General features: G+C 39.5%; 1 protein-coding gene across 2 annotated transcripts in view; it reads right to left on the bottom strand.

The window, feature by feature from the left end:
* The window catches only part of FER (FER tyrosine kinase), a 233,664-nt gene that overhangs the window by 59,334 nt on the left and 154,292 nt on the right, over positions 1-20,038 (bottom strand). The window lies entirely within an intron of this gene.

The following is a 20,038-nucleotide window of genomic DNA, read 5'->3' as shown; positions in this document are numbered from 1 at the left end:
AAAAGTTTTATTACTTTCTTTCTTGGCTCAAAACAAAAAATATTCTTGAGCCTCTTGACAACCTCATCTTTGGCAGAGGTAAAAGATGCAGAAGTGTTTGGGGCGCAGATTCCTGATTTGGATCCTAAATAGTTTTAGAGCTGCCCCTTCAGAGAATGCAAGTGTACCCATAAACATCCACACCCCCTCTGGCCTGCGTGGATGAGTCACCTGGTCAATAGATCACCTCTTGGGAGGTGGAGTAGTCCATGCAAAAGAGACTGGTGGGGTAATATTCCCTTTGTTGAGATGCTTTTTTCCCTTAGAATTCTCACTTTGAGTTGAGTCCCCACAAGCTGACCAGACATGAGTACACAGCTGGATCTGCCTGACTTTGAGTCCTAAGAAAGGTGCAACTTTTCCTTTCTTCCTCTGTTCCCTTTGGATGCTGGCCAAAAGCGAGCTTTGCTAGTCCTTTGTCTTCCCTCCTTCCTTTCTCTAGAGTTCCCTCTCTCTTCCACTTGCCTGTATCCCTGCCCTGCATCTGACCTCCAGACTGGCTTAAACAGCATGCCTATATCTTCTTTCTCTTCATCTTCCTTCTCCATAAAATCCCTGAGATCTATAGCTTGCTTGTCCTGGGATGTTTCTATGCTAAACTCCTGTGAATTTACCCTCCAGCTTTCTGTTTGTTTGGTAAGATGATAAACACACTGGGTAGCTTTACACAATCATTCAGGATACTCCTGCATCAAAGCATCTCAGGCCTTACTTTCCCTGCTGTCTACCTTCCTTGAAACCAACTGAGACTTAAGAAGAAGAGAAAAGAGACTCAGGCTTTAAGAGGGGAAAAGTGCCCTGCTAGAGCTAAGTAACTGCTTGTTTTTTATCAGAATCTTGTAGTCATAGTTTTTGTTAAAGTGTAGACTGAGGTCCACACTCTTGGTCTGTTCAAACTGGACGGCAAGAAGGTCAAATGAAAGGGGACCACCTAACATCCCCTTGAGACAGTGGACACAATATTCTTACTGCTGTTGGTAAGTGAACAAAAAAAGGCAAGAAACATGGTTAGAGAAGACATTCAAGTTTCTCCCAAAGCCCTGAGAGTGCATCCTGAAACTCAAACACAAAATTAGGGAGAGGAGGTTAGGGAGCACAGATGGAGAACGGAATGTTTCTGGGGGAGCCGGAATGCCCCACTCTTCCTCTACTACCACCGACCTCTTTTATCCATCTTTGTCTAAACATGGTCAGACTCTGGAGTGAGGGTCAAGGTTACTCCTTAGCACGTGCCCCTCAATAAAGTGACTTCACCCTGCATTTCTGCTTTCTTCTGTAAAGGGACAGGGGACTTTCTTCAACCTAGAATAAACAGGGAGTGGAGAAGGGAGGCTTCCTCTCACACTCCACATGTGTCAGAGATGAATGGATACAGCCTGCGGTAAAGCACAACTTGACACAGGCTCAGCATCTAGGAGCACTTAGTCTTGCAGAGGACCCAGGTTGGGATTCTACCATGCACCAGGCAGCTCTCAACCATCTATAAGGGGATTTGATGTCTTCTTCTGGCCTGCAGATGTATATGCAGCTGAGCACTCAAACATTAAATAAATAAAAATAAACAAAAAACAAAAACCATAGATCTATGTTCAAATTCTAATCATTAAGCTTGTCTGATGTTGAAGCCTCAAGACAACTGGCTAAGACATTTAATTTGTTTTTAATATTAGGAGCTCATCCTCTTGGTAAGTTCATGAATATTAATGTGTCATTATTATGGAAAAAACCTCAATATTCATTCTCTCAATTCATTAATTCTAACTCAACACCAAAAATTTTGAAACAGTAGATTTTTTTTTTTGGATTTAAATTGAAGATTTTCATTTTTTTAAATATATTTTTTTGTGAAATTCTTTTAAGAACCAGAGAAGGTCGGCTCTAAAATATACTATGCATTACACATATCATTCACAAATCATCAAAGGAACGTAAGAGCTGCTAGATGATGTAAGATTAGCCTACAGCAGAGATAAAGGCAATCTCTTTCACTTGTCTAAGCCAATATTTCCATTAACGTGTCCTGGATGTTTCCACATACACCCCGACAATCAGGACAATGCGCCTATTATATTGGGAAATGCCTGGAAGAATACTATTTCTCCAATCTATAGAGGAGAAAACTGAGGCCTGAGGTGGTAATACTTGTCCAGGACCCAAGGAACTGTGACAGCTAAGAAGCCTATCCTTTGTCTCCTCTCCTAGTTCAGCACATAAGCAGCACCCTCAGTGCGCACAGGGGTCAGTCAGGTGAGACAGCACAGGAACCCTCTGCTGAGTCTAAAAACACTGGATCAGCTGAACTGCAGCATCAAACACTCCCTGCATGTGTGGACTGAATGAATGTCACACTACCTTTCCTATCCTCAGTCCCATCTGCAACATATGATAAATGAGTGTCATTTACAGGAAATCAATTCATGCCAACCTATAGAATCCCTTTAGGGGATGAATGACTTACAGGTCTAAAGTCTCACTCAGGCCCACGACCACTGCATCAAATGTAAAATGCAGTTCAGAATGGCCTTTCATTTTATTAAAGAACTGGAAGGTCAAGAAGCAGCCCCGAGAATCAAAACCTGGGGCAAGAACAGAGGTTTTGCATCAGTTCTGGCTGGGAGATATAGAAACCCTGCCTAAAGCACACCTTGTGCAGTCTGAGCACCTCAACCATCTCAGTAGCAACAAACGTGAGTTCAGCTGCCTTGTGTCCAGGCTTTCAGTTTGTTCTCAAACTACACAGTCCCAAATGCAACAGTCCCTATGGAGAATATAGATTGTTGCCATGTGCTTACTACAGGACTCAGTTGTCATGACAATATTCCTAAGTATAGTCTCTTAAGATATATGACTTGATTTAAATTACTGAAAAATTTGTAATTTCTATAAATGCGTTAGGAAAAAACTTCAAAGCCTAAACTATGCATTTAATGTATAGATAACATTATAACTCTCAGCAAATAATAGGATTTAAGAAAAAAAAAATCACTAAAATACAAAGTAACTCTCTACCTTATCAACTGTGAAAACGTAAGATGAATTGTTCCAATTCTTACAAGGCTCATTACAGTGAGTGTTTATCAATAAATTCTAACACTGGAGACACACAATGTATGCATCTCCTGCGTCTACTATATAACAACACATTTGAGACAACATGTGCTTCTGGTGATTATTATTTATTTCTTTTTATCAGTTTTCAAATACAGAGTGTTCTGAACATTTAGTAAGAATAAATAGTAAACATTAGTGTATCTTTTTGTGTGTGAATAAGCACACACACGTTTAAATATAATGAGGTAGCAATATGTTGTGATATTTATAACTCATATACACGTCTATACCATATCTCAATATTTGGCTTATAAAGTCCAGAAATAGAGAAAGCTGTTATTCTAAATCTTCCAATTAGTTTATTATTAGTAAAATTCGAGTACATTCATTGAATTATTAATTAAGATCAAGAGACTCTGCATGTTTTCCTAAGACATAACAGTTTATTTGGAAATTGGTAGAGAAAAATGTTAAATAAAACTTGGATTTGTAGGTAGAAGAATGGCAGGATCAGATATTCTCACCATAGTAAAAACGATCCTTTTTCAGTTGAATCTTCAAAGAACAAGCCTTTGATATTTTATGTTTCGCATGTTTATGAGCATCTTTGCTATAACCTGCCTTTTGATGAGTCCTGCCAATCGTGACTAGAGTCACCAAGAGTGGAACTAATATTAACACTTAATAACGTGCACAGATAAATAACATGCATTCAGTAATGAATTCTTCCAAACTGTAGGTCAACCATAAAATTCATAAGCAATAGTAACAATACACACATAATAATCTCCAGAAGAACTGGAGCCTTTCCATCTATCCTAACACTGACCTAAAGGACCACAATTAATCTCAATACATGGAACTGATCATAACAGTGACCATTAGTGAGGCAGAGTTGACAATAAACAGGAAATCATGATTACTATTTAAATGACATAGATTTCAATATTACATGAAAATAAATCAATGAATCATATTTTGAGTGAGCTTAAAAACAGAAGAAGAAATAAAAATGCAAATGTGACTTTTCAGGTGTCTCTTTATGATGGTTATCACACTCTACAATCAACTGTTTGATGAAAAAATAATCCTCCAGACACTGGAAAATTAAAAAGAAGTGTTCCTAATTGACTTGGTTAATATTTCTATTGGTGTATATTTAATGTTTCAGAGACTACTAATTTTTTACATCCTTGAATAGAAGGTAACTACACTAGCTAAAACTCAAGTTGACTAATGCTGCTGAAAATATCTGTCCAGGATTAATAGAAGTGTCTAAGAATTTATTTATTGTAGAAATACTTGGAAACTAGAAGTTATGTGCTTCAGTAATACTGACCTGAAAGATGTGAGCTGAATATTAAAACTCCAGTGGCCATCTGCAAACATGAACTTACAGTATCCCTCCTATTGTACAGCTCACTGTGGGTGAGGGGAGGTTGGGGTAAGAGCTCAGATGGACAACTGAATATGGTTCTATTAACTTAGAGGATAAGGAAACACGGCTCTAACTCTGGATTTTTCCAGAAGTGAATTCAGGCATCCAAATGCAAGCAATTCATTTAATATGTATAATATAAACTTATTAAATTTAGTTTATATATACTATACAATGGATTAATTCTATATTGTATAATAACTATATTATATAAAATAATAATAGCTTAATATACAGAAGCACAAATAGACAATTAAAACTAAAATGAGTATAAATAAAACATTAAAATATAAATAATATACATTAAACATATAGCCACTGGACAGTTAGCTGTGGGAATTTTGACATCACCAGGACAAAAGAAGTGAATCAAGGCAGGAATCTGACTCTGGCTCTAGGCTTAGGAAACTGAACTTTTACATTTGTAGCTCAGGCCAGGCGGGAGGCCAGGCAGGCGTGGTGGATGTAGGTGTGGCAGTCCCTTTTGTCTCAGTCTCCCCACCTAGCCCCCAGAAAAAAATATACAGGACTTTTTATTATTGGCTTACTTGTTCCTTGACTCAGAACTGATGTTATCTTTCTGCAGGTAATTAAAGTGGTTTAAAAGAGAACCGAATAAAAAAAGACTTTTCTTCAGCCAGAGTCAGGTTATAATTTTGTCTAATTATCTCTGTTTTCTTTCAGTCCTCATGTCTGCCCTGGGGAACCTGTTGTTTGACCAAGCTGGTCTTGGCAATACAAATAATTGAGTAGTTAGCTATTAATCTAAGTCTTACTAACTTCCTGTTGCTGTGAAGAGGCACCAAGAGCAAGGCAAGTCTTATAAATAAAAGCATGTAATTGGGGACTTGCTCACACAGGTCCAGAGGGTTAGCATCTGTCATCCTGGCAGGAAACAGACAACCACAGTACAGAGGCAGTAGCTGAGAGTTCTAGATCCTCATCCACAGGTTCAGTCAAGAGACACTGGGCCTGGCATGGACATTTAAAATCTCAAATCCATCCCCTGTGACACAGCTCCTCCAATAAGGCCACACCTCCTAATCCTTACCAACCACTTCCATTAACTGGGGAGTGAGCATTCAAACATGAGCTTATGGAACCATCCTCATTCAAACCACTCCAATCCAACAGCCTGCATGGAACTAACTCTGCAAAGGGAGACTCATGGGTGACACAGGAACTCCTGAGAATCAGTAGAGGGTAGCGGGACAGAATGTGACTTCTTGGCAGTGCTTTCAGCAGGTCTGAGCACAGAAGCCTAACACGGGAATAGAGAAAAAGTCACCGATGAAGTGCAGAGTACCTGGAGGAGCCACTACATACAGAGCAGGATGCTAACAGCTACCCAGCCCCTTCCCGCAGATACAGACAGCTCGCCCTGACGCCTTACAGTTCGAATGGATCCCTCTTCCCAGACCTGTTCTCATCTTCATCAAGTGCTCCCCGGTTTTCCCTTCACCCCAAGCCTTCCACATACACATTTTTTAAATCCAGAATCAAGCTACTCACTAAATGGAGATTCTTATTTTAAGGTCTAAGGAAAACTATTTATATGTACTCTAAATAGGAGAAAACTGATGAAGAATTGTAATAATAAAATATAGTAATCAGTAACCCCAGGAGTCAGGTGAGCTAAATATTCAATTCACAGACACTAGCATCTTTCTTTTCTTTTCTTTTTCTTTTTTTTTTTAATAAGGACAACATTTAATTAGGGCTGGCTTACAGGTTCAGAGGTTCAGTTCATTATTACTAAGGTGGGAGCATGGCAGCATCCAGGTAGGAAGGACTGAGAGTTCTACATCTTGTTCCAAAGGCATCTAGAAGAAGAATGGCTTCCAGGCAGCTAGGACGAGGGTCTTAAAGCCCATGCTCATAGCGACAAACTTCCTCCAACAAGGCCATACCTCCTAATAGTACCTCTCCCTAGGCCAAAGATATTAAAACCACCATACTGTAGGTACCCAAGAATATTAGTAACTGCAGTATCAATGGATAAGTGGCCTAACATCTTTCTATCCTTGCACGATAATTTATGAGTACTACAGTTTCACAAATGCTGACAGAAGACACATGGCTCCTGGGTCAAAAACAGATTGTTCTTAGTCAATACATGACCAAATATGCCAGCATGCTCTGTCAGTCCCTGCCTTCATTTGCTGTGCAGATCGATCCAGATGAATCCTGGCCCAGGCCATGCAATGTACTCTGTAGAGGAGAAGCCTGGACCAGGTGTCCCTTCTGCTCCACAAGGAGATACGGTGTTCATATTCTTACACAGCCAATTACGATAACATTCAAGGTGAAAATATAAGAAGTCTGTATCTCTGCTTGAAAATGTACAAAACCATAGAGAGAACTATTGTCCAATATTACATAGGATCTGGACTATATTTACAAACTTTCAAAAATTCCTATGTAAGTTTTCCTTTTTTTTATTTTAAAAAACAAAGATAAATGTACAAATTTTCAGCATTTTTGCATAAAAGTATACAAATATATTTTTAAGGTTGTAATTAAGTATTTGTGGGTACATATACATACTCATATGTATATATGTAAAGATAATATAGGAAAAGAGGTTATTAATTTGAGGGGATAGGAGAGAAACTGGGAGGGACTGTAGGAAGGAAAAGGGGATGTGATACAGTTCTACTTTAATTAAAATATATTCCTTTTCTTTTTTCTTGAACTTCACACAGTCTGTGAGTTGTTTCTGGGGTGTTCAGAGCTTTCTGGGGATAGTATCCCATTATCAGTGACTGCATATTATGTCTGTTCTTTTGTGACTGGGTTATCTCGCTCAGGATGATATTCTCTAGATGCATCCATTTTCATAAGAATTTTGTTAAGTCATTGTTTCTGATAGCTCCATTGTGTAAATGTACCACAATTTTTGTATCCATTCATCTACTGAAAGACACCTAGGTTCTTTCCAGTTGCTGACTATTATAAATAGAGCTGCAATGAACATTGTGGTGCATGTATCTTTGTTGTATGTTGGAGCATCTCTGGGGTAAATGCCCAGAAGTGGAATAACTAAGTCTTCAGGTAGTACTATATCATTTTTCAGAGGAACCGCCAGACTGATTTTCAGAGTGGTTGTACCAGTTTACAACCCTACCAACAGTGGAGAAGTGTTCCTCTTTCTCCACATCCTCACCAGCCTCTGTTTTCATCTGAGTTTTGGATCTTGGCCAATCTGACTGGTGTGAGGTGGAATCTCAGGGTTGTTTTGATTTGCATTTCCCTGAAGGCTAAGGATGTTGAGCACTTCCTTAGATGTTTCTCAGTCATTCGATATTCCTCAATTGAGAACTTTTTGTTTAAGTCTGTACCCCATTTTTGAATAGGGTTGTTTAATTCTCTGGTGTCTAGCTTTTTGAGTTCTTTGTATACCTTGGATATTATGTCTCTATCTGATGAGGGGTTGGTAAAGATCTTTTCCCACTCTGTTGGCTGCCGTTTTGTTTTCATGATAGTGTCTTTAGCCTTACAGAAATTTAGCAATCTCATTAAGTCCCATTTGTCAATTTTTGACCTTAGACCTCGAGCCATTGGTGTTTTGTTCAGGAAATTTTCTCCTGTGCCTATGTATTCTAAGGTTTTCCCTACTTTCTCATCTAATAGTTTCAGTGTACCTGGTTTAATGTGGAGAACTTTGATCCACTTACACTTGAGCTTTGTACAAGGAGATAAGAAAGGGTCTATTTTCATTCTTCTGCATGCTGAGCACCAGTTGGACCAACACCATTTGTTGAATAGGCTGTCCTTTTTCCATTGAATGTTTACAGCTCCTTTGTCAAAAATCAGGTGACCATATATGTGAGGGCTCATTTCTGGATCTTCTATTCTATTCCATTGATCCATGTGCCTATCTCTGTACAGTACCATGCAGTTTTAGCACAATTGCCTTGTAATATAGCTTAAGGTCAGGGATGGCGATTCCCAAAAATGTTTTCTTGTTGTTGAGGATAGATTTCGCTATTCTAGTTCTTTTGTTATTCCAGATGAAATTGCACATTGCTCTTTCCAACTCAATGAAGAATTGGGTTGGAATTTTGATGGGAATTGCATTGAATCTGTAGATTGCTTTTGGTAAGATGGCCATTTTTAAAATGTTGATCCTTCCAATCCATGAGCATGGGGGATCTTTCCATTTTCTGAGATCTTCCATTATTTCCTTCTTTAGAGGTTTGAATTTCTTGCCATACAGGTCCTTCACTTGCTTAGTTAGAGTCACACCTAGGTATTTCATAGTTTTTGTGACTATTGTGAAAGGTATCTTTTCCCTAATTTCTTTCTCCACATGTTTGTCCTTTGAATATAGGAAGGCTACTGATTTGTTTGAGTTAATTTTATATCCAGTCACTTTGCTGAACTTGTTTATCAGCTGTAGGAGTATTCTGGTGGAATTTGTGGGGTTGCTTAAGTACACTATCATGTCATCTGCAAAGAGTGATGTTTTTACTTCTTCCTTTCTAATTGTATCCCTTTGATGTCCTTTTGTGGTCTAATTGCTCTGGCCAGGACTTCCAGTACTATGCTGAATAGGTAAAGAGAGAGAGTGGGCAGCCTTGTCTAGTCCCTGATTTTAGTGGGATTGTTTCAAGTTTCCCACCATTAAGTTTGATGTTGGTTATTGGTTTGCTGTAAATTGCTTTTATTATGTTTAGGTATGGGCCTTGGATTCCTGTTCATTCCAAGACTGTTAACATGAAGGAATGTTAAATTTTGTCAAATGCTTTCTCAGCATCTAGTGAGGTGACCATGTGGTTTTATTTCTTTGAGTTTGTTTATATATATGGTGGATTACGTTGATGGATTTCCTTATATTAAACCATCCCTGCATCACAGGGATGAAGTCTACTTGATCATGGTGAATGATCGTTTTGATGTGTTCTTGGATTTGGTTTGCAAGGATTTTGTTGAGTATTTTTGCATCAATGTTCATAAGTGAGATTGGTCTGAGGTTCTCTTTCCTTGTATGGCTTCTGTGTGGTTTAGGAATGAGGGTAGTTTTAGCCTCAAAAAATGAGGTAGGTTGTGTTCCATCAGATTCTATTTTGTGGAACAGTTTGGAGAGTATTGGTATTATGTCATCAATAAATGTCTGATAAAACTCTTCACTGAACCCATCTGGACCTGGGCTTTTTTGGTTGCGAGGCTTTTGATGACTGCCTCTATTTCTTTAGGTGTTATGGGATTATTTAGATGGTTTACCTGGTCCCGGTTTAACTTAGGTATCTTGTATCTGTCTAGAAATTCATCCATTTCCTCCAGATTTTCCAGCTTTGTTGAGTATAGGCTTTTGTAGTAGGATCTGATGATTTCTTGAATTTCCTCAGTTTCAGTTGTTATTTCTCTACTTTCCTTTCTGATTTTTTAAATTTGGATACTCTCTCCTGCCCTCTAGTTAGTCTGGCTAAGGCTTTATCAATCTTGTTAATTTTCTCAAAGAACCAGCTCTTGGTTTTGTTGATTATTTCAATGGTTCTTTTTGTTTCTATTTGTCTATTTCTACCCTAAGTTTGATTATTTCTTGTCTACTCCTCTTGGGTGTATTGCTTCCTTTTGTTCTAGAGCTTTCAACTGTTCTGTCAAGTTCCTAGTGTATGCTCTCTCCAGTTTCTTTTTGGAAGCACTCACAGCTATGAGTTTTCCTCTCAGTACTGCTTTCATTGCATCCCATAGGTTTGGGTATGTCGTGTTTTCATTTTCATTGAATTCTAGAAAATCCCTAATTTCTTTCTTTATTTCTTCTTTGACCCTGCTATCGTTTAATAGAGCATTGTTTAATTTCCATGTGTTTTTTTTTTTTTTTTTTTTTTTTTTTTTTTTTTTGTTGCCTTTGTTGTTATTAAAGACCAGCCTTAGCCCATGGTGATCTGAAAGGATGCATGGGAGTATTTTGATCTTATTGTATCGATTGAGGCTCGTTCTGTGACCAATTATGTGGTCAATTTTTGAGAAGGTGCCATGAAGTGCTGAGAAGAAGGAGTTTTCTTTTGTTTTAGGATGATATGTTCTGTAGATATCTATTAATTCCAGTTGGTTCATGGTCTCTGCTAGTTTTACTGTGTCCTTGTTCAGTTTCTGTTTCCATGATCTGTTCATTGGTGACATTGGGGTATTGAGGTCTCCCACTATTATTGTGTAGGGTAAAATGTATTTTTTGAGCTTTAGTAGGGTTTCTTTTATGAATATGGGTGCTTTTGTATTTGGATCATATATGTTAAGGATTGAGAGTTCCTCCTGACAGCATTTCCCTGTAATGAGTAAAAAGTGTCCTTTCTTATCTTTTTTGATAACTTTTGGTTGAAAATCTACTTATTTGATATTAGAATGGCCACTCCAGCTTGCTTCTTGGGGCCATTTGCTTGGAAGGTTTTTTCCCAACCTTTTACTCTGAGATAGTGTCTGTCTTTGTCTCTGAGTTTCCTATATGCAACAAAATGCTGGGCTTTGTTTATGTATCCTGTCTGATAGCCTATATCTTTTTATTGGGGAGTTTAGTCCATTTATGTTAATAGATATCAAGGAATAGTGGTTGCTGTTTCCTGCTATTGTTGCTTTGGTAGGTTGAATTGTACCTGTGTGTCTTTCTTCTTTTAGTTTTCAGCTTCGAAGTTTTCTTGTTTTTACTATGAGGTGGTTCCCCTCATTGTATTGGGCTTTCCACTTATAATTCGTTGTAGTCCTGGGTTTGTGGTCAGATATTGTGTGAATTTAGTTTTGTCTTAGAATATCTTCATTTCGCCATCTATGGTAATTGGTAGTTTTGCTGGGATAGCAGCTTGGGCTGGCACTTATGCTCTTTTAGGGTCTGCATGATGTCTGTCCAGGCTCTTCTAGCTTTCATAGTCTCTGTTGAGAAATCGGGTGTGATTCTGATTGGTCTGCCTTTATATGTTACCTGACCTTTTTCCCTTACTGCTTTTAGTATTCTTTCTTTGCATTGGGCACTTGGTATTTTGACTATTATGTGTCGGGAGGAATTTTCTGGTCCAACCTATCTGGAGTTCTGTAGGCTTCTTTTATGCTTGTGGTCATCTCATTTTTAAGTGTGGGGAAGTTTTCTTCCAGGATTTTGTTGAAGATATTTACCGTACCTCTTAGTTGGTCTTCTTCACCCTCTTCTATTCCTATTATCCTTAGGTTTCGTCTTCTCATTGTGTCTTGGATCTCCTGCACATTTTGTGTTAGGAGCTTTTTGGTTTTTGCCTCTTCTCTGACTGTTTTGTCTATGTTTTCAACGTTGTCTTCGGCCCCCGAGATTCTCTCTGCCATCTCTTGTAGTCTGTTGGAAATGCTTGCATCTGTGACTCCTGATTTCTTTTTTAGGATTTCTACCTCTAGGGTTGTCTCTTTTAGTGTTTTCTTTATTGTGTCCATTTCCGTTTTAAATTCCTTCTTCCATTCCTTCATCTCTTTGTTTCTGTTTTCTTCTAGTTCTTTGAGTGTTTTTCTTGTTTCTTCTTTAAAAGATTCTAATTCTTTATGCTTTTCCTCCCATTCTTGTTTAAGGATCTCTATCATCATCTTGAGGTAGGATTTCGTGTCTTATCTGGAGTGTTTGGTATTCTGCTGTTTGTTGTGATGGGAGAGCTGGGTTCTAGTGTTGCCAGGTTGTCTTGGTTTCCCTTTCGCTTTCCTCTTGCCATCTGGTTGTCAGTGATTGGTTCTCGCCTTTCCCTTGTACTTGGCCTGTGTCTCTGGATCTCCACTGTTCCTAGTGGCGGATGTTCCGAGTGCCTATTTTGTACCCCGGAAGCTGCCAGCTTGGAACAGAGGGCTCAATGCTGCCAGGTTCCTGGATCCCTGGATCAAGCAGGGCAGGTGCACTCTTTCCGAGTGCTGCGGTGAGATCTCTCTGTCCCCTGGCTAGTCCGAATCCGTTCTCACCCGGTATTCACCAGTCCTGTGTGTCTGGATCTCTGCTCTTCCTGGTGGCGGATGTTCAGAGTCAGCATCTTTCTTTAAAACCTTCTTCACCTAATGTTCAGTGTGAGCTTGCTTTCAGTCACCTCACGCTAAGTTTCAGCTGCAGTGTTTGTCAGTGTGGCTGTGTGCCCACTGCATCCCTGTGAAATTTCTGGCACCCAGGCATACACCTGGAATTAACCCTCATTATCAACAGGCTCAGCACTGGAAGGTGCCAATCACTTCAATAGGCTCTAAAAGAGAGACTATCTTTATATCTTTCATTCAGATTCTGTAATTAAACAGACTTCTAAATAAAATGGTTCGTAAGAGTTTTAAACCCACTGAAATATACCAGATATCAATTTCTAAACAATAACTCAGATCTGAGTATATGTGAAATAAAAACCAAAATCACAAACTATACTAGAAACTGTTTCACTATTACAAAACCCACCCAAAGGCTACCCCACAAATCTATTTATTTGTATTTAGATTTTCAAGGCAGGATTCCTCTGTGTAGCCTTGGCTGTTCTGGAACTTGCCCTATAGATCAGGCTGCTTTCCAAGTGTGAGGGTTATGCTGTGGACCATACTGCACAGCTATTTGTTCTTTGAGATGAGGTGTCACCCCTTGTGTGGCCTGGAACTGGCTCTTAAACTCTCAGCGATCCTCCTCCTCTGTCTCTAGGAGCTGAGATTCAAGGTGTGTTACCACTTCTGGCCCAACAATTAGTTTCACGAAGGAATGATTTGAGATTTTGGCATACTGAGAGGAGGCTGACAAAGTGAAACCTCCCAGATTGAATTCAACACTCTCATCATTTTCATTCTCTTACAAACAGAATTTAGAGTCAAAATAGAAAATTCAATTTGTGACTGTGATAAATCTTTATAATATATATACTTTTGGAAAATTGACAATCAAGAAAATATGAATGTTATTTTCCCAAATTTAAAGGCAGAAAATAAAATCAAGTAGTCATGCTAATTTTCTTGTCTTACATAAGAATTTCTGTTTAAAAAGAAGGAAGAAAACTTTAAGAAAGCAGCACAGAGTAAGAAGTTAATAGGTAAGCTAACCTCATCACCGTACTCCAGAGCAAACCATGCGAATATCACCTGCCAACTCAAACTCTGTTTCTTAGGATGTCTGGCCTTTAGAAGTTCACTTGTTAGTATAGACAAAAGATAAAGATAACACTAAACACCAAAGGATTAATAACTGGAAAGTTTCCACATACAGATGGCAGATGCTACACTGTCCAACTAAGAGACTAGGTCATTTCTGAATTAAGTCTTTAGAGTGAAATTTTACCTATTACTATTTCTAGTAATTCCACCTCTCTCTCTCCCCCTCATCCCCCCCACAATCACACATAAGCAGAGACATAAATAAAAACGTATGTTTAAAAATAAAACTAAAAAAATGTTTCTAGTAAATTATATGTTTAAGTAGAAATTAGCAACTATATACAAATATGGTAGAATCTTAAAAGACTTTCAAAAGAGAAACTGCATGGTGAGAAAACTAGAAAGGTACTTTAACTTAACCCTAATACTTAGTTATCCAAGCACGGAGCATCAGAAAGCCTGGAGATAGTGCATATAATGCAACCAAGGTGCTAGGAAAGCAGGTAGGAGTCGGGATCTTAAGGATCAGGGAATGTCTCAGTAGCAAGATGACTTATATCCTACCAGACCAAAGAAGAAAACCTGCACCACCCCTCCTCCAGGCAATACAAGGCAGACCAGGTGGGGGCTATCCCTCCCGAGTTATGAAGAGTTCTCAACAGCAGCACACCCAGTGAGCCTAACCCTACTGTGGTAGGGTAAAGCACCATGACCAAAAGCATGTTGGAGAAGAGGGAGTTCCTATGGCTCACACTTCCACATCACTGTTCATCCTAACAAGGAACATCAGGACAGGAACTCAAACAAGGCAGGAACCTGAAGACAGGAGCTGATGCAGAGGCTTTGGAGGGCTGCCGCTTACTGGCTTGTTCTTCATGGTTTCCTCACAGAAGCCAGGCCCACCAGCTCAGGGATGGCACCACCCACAATGGGCTGGGCCCTTCAACATCAATCATACTTAAGAAACTGCTCTATAGCCTTGCCTCCAGCCTCAGAAGTAATCCTTTTCCTCAGGAAGAAACACCTGGCACCCCAGCATTGGTTAACTTGGAGAGGTAGCACAATAAAGAATAACCCAGAAGCCAAGTGACTCAAATTAATCAGATAAGCATGGAACCACTACAAAGGCTCAGCAAATTAACTGTCAGGAAAACCAAAGGCTGGCCAAGAAGGCACAATGTGAGTGCTAAACCTAGACAAGGTGGCCATTTAGTAAACCCTTCTCAAAGGACCCATTGTCTCCTACATAATAGACCAACTGCCTAGGTCAAGATTTTTGAGTCAAAATATTCTTTTTCAAAACCTAAATGAGTAGAAACCCAAGAGCAATGCTAGTGGGAATCAGACACTGAGATTATCTGACAGGGACTCTAAAGCAATGATGAAAAACAGTCCTTTAAAAAGACCATGGAGACAAATCAAGTTATACAGGCTATCCTCACATTACAAACACAAGTTATTTGAAAGGGAAACAAACCAAACTTACATTTTTACAAAAAAATAAAATTACACAAACTTTTAAAAATCAACTGAATCAGTTCAATGGAAAACTGAAGAAAATTGAGTCATCCCAAACTTGAGGACAGTAAAACTGACTTTCCCCAGCTGAACAACAAAGACGAAGAGGGTACGGATTATCCTCGATCACAGGGTTACGGTGACAAGAGAACCAGTCTGAACCTCTAAAGTGGGAGAAGGAGTGGAGCTGGAAAACACAGCCAAACACCTAGTGGCAGAAACCCAACAAACCAAAGATTTGACCGAAATTTACACAATGCCAAGATACTTAACAACCAAGGTCTGAAAAGGGAGGCACGAGGTCTTGAAGGTAGCTCTATGTAAACGATGTTGTCTGTAACAGGACATTCATCAGGGCAATGATTTCTCCTCTCCACCCAGCAAGCTTAGAAGGAAATGGCACAATGCACCTCAAGGGTCGAAAGAGCACACCCGTGAAACAGTGTTACTGCATGTGAAGCACCATCTTTCTGTCGGGAATGATTGGCATGTGAGGACACTCTCGGATGGAGGGAGCCAAAAAGAAACACAAATCTCAGCTGAGTTCCAACATCCTCTTCCTATGGTCCAGTGAATGATTTGTGGTACCAAAGGAAGCATAATGAAGCACACACTGAAGGCAGCCAAAGGTTAACTGTGTGTGTGTCTCTGTGTGTGCGTGTGTGCACCAACATCTGTGGCAGTCAGAGGACGGTTTTCTCCTTTTACCTTTGCACAGGTTGCAGGGAAGCAGAGTGGGCCGCAGGCCGGCAGGGCAGCCCCATTTACCTGCAGCTACCTTGCAGCTGTGCTCTCTTCTTGCTTCCACGGTAACCGTGACAAAAGGGGATGCAGCAGCTCAGCCTCAGCATTCCCAGTTATGTATGTGGTCATGTGGATGACAGCTGGGGCTGCCTGAGAACTAAACACTGGAATGTTCACAAGGACTGCATAATGTCTGTGTCTCAGGGGTACTTCACAGGGAACTGCCAGCGTGCCTCAGGCAAACAGATTCAGGTGTAACTCATTTAGTCCTCACCTTGCTTGGCCATCTAGAAGGAACATGATTAGCTCTACATAACAACTTTGAAATCTAACACTGCAATGGACTTCCCTGATCAATGACATCACAGTGCCACGCTGTTTCAGCACAGGAAGTAAGTCCTTACAGTTGTAATAGACAGTTATGATATCCTAGTCTAAGGCTTGTGTCCTTTCTAATAAATTCCACCACTTCCCCGCAAAGTGTAACGTACTGGAACAGTGAGTTCAAGTCGTAAAGATCCTGAGATGGTCCACGCATCTGCTAATTTTAACGAGCCAGAGGATAATGGGGTTCACATTTCAAGTTTCAGGTTTTTCAGTTCTAATGGTTCATAAACTTTGTTTCAAATAGGTGCTATGTAATGTTACAATTTCTTCTTGATTCACTAGGTTAACTGGACTAAACCTAATTACAAGCTTTACATTTTGCAAATTCAGAGTTTGTACCAAAAATAAAACTATAATAAAACTTTCAAGTTGTAATAAAAATGCTTTATGTGGCGGGCAGGATTATGCGTCAGTTCACTGTAACATTTACAGAATCTATAGCATGAGAGAAAACGCTCAGAGCATCTTGATGACCAACCAGCACGGATACAGACAAGGCAGACTCATTTATCTTCACTAGGTAATAACAATAGCTACTCTTTATTCCCACGGCAATACTGCCAATGTTTCTACCAAATAGAAGGAAATAACTTAAAATCAGTCAACAACAAAAGCAAGCCACTAAAACAGGATTCTTGTGAAAACACGTTCGCATTACCGAGCCACATGAACAGGTGTGACAGCAGGAATAAAAAGAGCTGTAAATAAAGCTGAATCACAGCTTAAAATGTTGAAACAGCCACAGAATTAACGTTGTCTCATAAAGTTACCATTTAAAAAATAAAGTGACCTACATAGTAAATGAGCAGTGTCCCTTGCTGAAGATGGCCAGCCCACCCCACCCAGGCTGCAGGGGACAGCCCCCTTGTGCAGATGTGTCCCCTGCTGAAGATGGCCAGCCCACCCCACCCAGGCTGCAGGGACAGATGGTGCAGATGGGCATTAAGTATTAATTTCTCACGCAAAAGAACCCTGGATCAATAGGTCTCTCAAAGTGTACATAGAGGTTGGTGATTTACTTCCATGTGAGTTTTGGGAGGTTTGGTTGGTTGGTAATGTTATCTTCCTTCGAGGTTGCAACCCCTTTCAGCTCCTTAGGTCCTTTCTTTAGCAACCTCATTGGGATCCCCGAGTTCAGACCGAAGGTTAGCTGCAAGCATGCTCAGCTGTATCTATATGACTCTAGCATAGTCCAAGAGGGGGCATCTCTGTCTGGTTCCTGCCAGTAATTACTTTTTGGAATCAGCTACAGTGCTTGGATTTGGTGACTGCATATGTGGTGAATCCCCAGGTGAGGCAGCTTCTGAGTGGTCTTTTCTTCAATCCCTGTTCCTCTATTTGACCTTGCATTTTCTCAGAGTTTTGTTCTCTTTTCTAAGAAGGACTGAGGCATCTCCACTTTGGCCTTCCTTCTTTTTGAGCTTCATAATGTCTGTGAATTGTTTCTTGGGTATTGATTATTCAGAGCTTTCAAAAGCTAGTATCCAATTATCAGTGAGTGCATACAATGTGTGTTCTTTTGAGACTGGGAAACTTCACTCAGGATAGTCTCTAGTTCCATCCATTTGCCTAGGAATTTCATGAAGTCATTGTTTCTAATAGCTGAGTAGTACTCCATTGTGTAAATGTACCAAATTTTCTGTATCCATTCATCTGTTGATAGATATCTGGGTTCTTTCCAGCTTCTGTCTATTATAAATAAGGCTGCTATAAACATGGTGGAGCATGGGTCCTTGTTATATGTTGGAGCATCTCCAGGGTATTTGCCCAGGAGTAGAACAGCTGGGTTTTCAAGTAGTACTATGCCCAATTTTCTGAGGAGCCACCAGACTGATTTCCAGAGTGGGTTGTACCAGTTTACAATTCCACCAACAGTGGAGGAGTGTTCCTCTTTTTCCACATCCTTACCAGCATCTGCTGTCACCTAAGATTTTTATCTTAGCCATTCTAACTGGTGTGAAGTGGAATCTCAGGGTTGTTTTGATTTGCATTTCCCTGATGACTAGGGATGCTGAGCATTCTTTAGGTGTTTCTCAGACATTCCTTGTTCCTCAGCTGAGAATTCTTTGTTTAGCTCTTTACCTCATCTTTAATAGGATTATTTGATTCTCTATAGTCTAGCTTTCTGAGTTCTTTGTATATATTGGATATTAGCCCTCTATCAGATGAATGAGTAAAGATCCTTTCCCAATCTGTAGGCTGCCATTCTGTCTTCTTAACAGTGTCCTTATCCTTACAGAAGCTTTGCAATTTCATGAGGTCCCATTTGTTGATTCTTGATCTTAGAGCATAAGCCATTGGTGTTCTGTTCAGGAAATTTCCCCCTGTGCCTATGTGTTCTAAGCTCTTCTCCACTTTCTCGTCTAATAATTTCAGTGTATCTGGTTTTATGTGGAGATCTTTGATCTACTTGGACTCAAGCTTTGTACAAGGAGATAAGAAAGGGTCTGTTTTCATTCTTTTGCATGCTGACTGCCAGTTAAACTAACACCATTTATTGAAGAGGCTGTCCTTTTTCCATTGACTGTTTTTAGCTCCTTTGCGAAAGATCAAGTGAACACAGCTGTGAGGGTTCATTAATGGGTCCTCAATTCTGTTCCATTGATCTACCTGCGAATGTCTGTACCAATACAATGCAGTTTTTATCACAATTGCTTTGTAATATAGCTTGAGATCAGGGATAGTGATTTCCCCAGAAGTGTTTTTATTCTTGAGAATAGATTTCAATATTCTAGGTTTTTTGTTATTCCAGATGAATTTGCAAATTGCTTTTTCCAACTCTATGAAGAATTGAGTTGGAACTTTGATGGGGATTGTATTGAATCTGTAGATTGCTTTTGGCATTTGAGTCAGACACTGTTTCCCGGGAAGCAAGCCTGCCCAGTGCTGAGGAATACACAAAGCCTGCCCTTATATAGATTCCATTACACTCATTATTCAGATAGAAGGAGGTTTATCCTTTACGTAGGTAAAAAGTTAATTCTAAGCAACATTTTTGTCCTTGTTTTGATCATTGCCAGCCTTAAATACAGGAAAATTGATGAACTATACAACCAGTTTCTAAAGCAAATGTCAAATGTAGCTACCCCAACACTGATCATTAAAGTGTTAATAAACCATGCCATGATCAAAGGTTTGCTAACAATCAGCTACCATGGAATGATGGGGAGAAGGGAGGAAGGAGGGCTGGAGTGGGGGAGGAAATTTAAATGCAAACTTAAATAAAAAAATAAAGTCTAATACTTAACATTTGAATCAGATGAAAAATTTTAAATACATCCACAACATGATATTTTAGAGATTTTATTTGAAGGGGTATGGACTAAAAGTTGGTATAATTCTTAGGAGAAATAATTACAAAACAGAACAATTACAAGGTAAGATGGCTCCAGGGGCTATGGTTTTTGTAGTTAGCACACTGAGAAATAATTGTTATCCTTCCTTTCTTCTCCACACAGGTTCCCATTGACTCACTTCACTGCCTGCTTAGCAGGCTTAGCACATTTGTTCCACTGAAGTGTCAGGGATTACTGAACATGTGATCAGCTTGTAGCTTTGTCATTAAAGTAACCAGGGTGGCTTTAAAGGGGAAATTCCTTCCTGACAAAATACAGAGCAGGCTGTTTTTCCAGAATTCACTTGATAGGCTTTTAGCTACTGAACTTCTTTACACAATCTATAAATCAATCTTGAATAATCTACAAATTCCCTCCTCCCACATGGTTCTTAGGTAGGACTTGCACAGCATAGTTCCTGGATATGTGAAACTCATTTTTATCTATTTTTCTAGAACTTTAATTG

The sequence above is a fragment of the Micromys minutus genome, assembly GCF_963924665.1.
Source record: "Micromys minutus genome assembly, chromosome: 19".
Lineage (NCBI taxonomy): Eukaryota > Metazoa > Chordata > Mammalia > Rodentia > Muridae > Micromys > Micromys minutus.
This window is presented reverse-complemented; position numbering and strand designations above follow the sequence as displayed.